The 963-nt window shown below is 35.5% G+C and overlaps 1 protein-coding gene across 1 annotated transcript in view; it reads right to left on the reverse strand.

Annotated features, from left to right (window-relative positions):
• LOC141558834 (solute carrier family 22 member 15-like) overlaps positions 1-963 on the reverse strand; it is a 185,839-nt gene extending 184,876 nt beyond the window's left edge. The window contains exon 1 of the mRNA XM_074296613.1: positions 940-963. The gene's annotated coding sequence lies outside the window, so the exon portion shown is untranslated. The remainder of the gene's footprint in view (positions 1-939) is intronic.

Genomic DNA, 963 nt, shown 5'->3' on the forward strand with positions numbered 1-963 from the left:
AGAGAAGAAAGAAAGAAAGAAAGAAGAAAGAAAGAAAGAAAGAAAGAAAGAAAGAAAGAAAGAAAGAAAGAAAGAAAGAAAGAAAGAAAGGAAAGAAAGAGAAAGAAAGAAAGAAAAGAAAGAAAGAAAGAAAGAAAGAAAGAAAGAAAGAAAGAAAGAAAGAAAGAAAAGAAAAGAAAGAAAAGAAAGAAAGAAGAAAGAAAAGAGAGAGAGAGAGAGAGAAGAGAAGAAAGAAAGAAAGAAAGAAAGAAAGAAAGAAAGAAAGAAAGAAAAAAGAAAGAAGAAAGAAAGAAAGAAAGATAAGAAAGAAGAAAGAAAGAAAAGAAAGAAAGAAAGAAAGAAAGAAAGAAAAGAGAGAGAGAGAGAGAGAAAGAAGAAGAAAGAAAAGAAAGAAAGAAAGAAAGAAAGAAAGAAAAGAAAGAAGAAAGAAAAGAGAGAAGAAAGAAAAAGAGAGAAAGAAAGAAAGAAAAAAGAGAGGAAGAAAGAAAAAAGAAAGAAAGAAAAGAGAAGAAAGAAAAAGAGAGAGAGAAAAAGAAAAAAAGAGAGAGAAGAAAGAAAAAAAGAAAGAGAGGGAGGAAGAAAGAAAAAAAAAAGTAAGAGAGGGAGGAAGAAAGAGAAATAAAGATGAGAGCGAGAAAGAGAGAAAGAAAAAAAGAGTAAGAGGAAGAAAGAAGGAAGGAAGAAAGCCACGACAACCTTAGCCCTCCAAGCCCCACTATCCCCCCGTCCGAGCCTCTGTCAGGGAGTTTCCATGCTGGCCTCCTTCTGCATCTAGAGGTGGGAGACACTTTGCTGAGCAGGGCTGGACTGGGCTCTTTCCCTTTTCTTACTAAGCAAGTCTCAAAGTGGAAAGAGCTCTTGGATTGGGAGTTGAAGAATCTGGGTCTAAAGCCTCATCCCAGGAGACCTATAATTAAGCAAAGTATAATTAAGCCGAACCTCTTGGGGCCTCACAATGGCTGG

Source organism: Sminthopsis crassicaudata, chromosome 2, assembly GCF_048593235.1.
Source record: "Sminthopsis crassicaudata isolate SCR6 chromosome 2, ASM4859323v1, whole genome shotgun sequence".
In the NCBI taxonomy this organism is placed as follows: domain Eukaryota; kingdom Metazoa; phylum Chordata; class Mammalia; order Dasyuromorphia; family Dasyuridae; genus Sminthopsis; species Sminthopsis crassicaudata.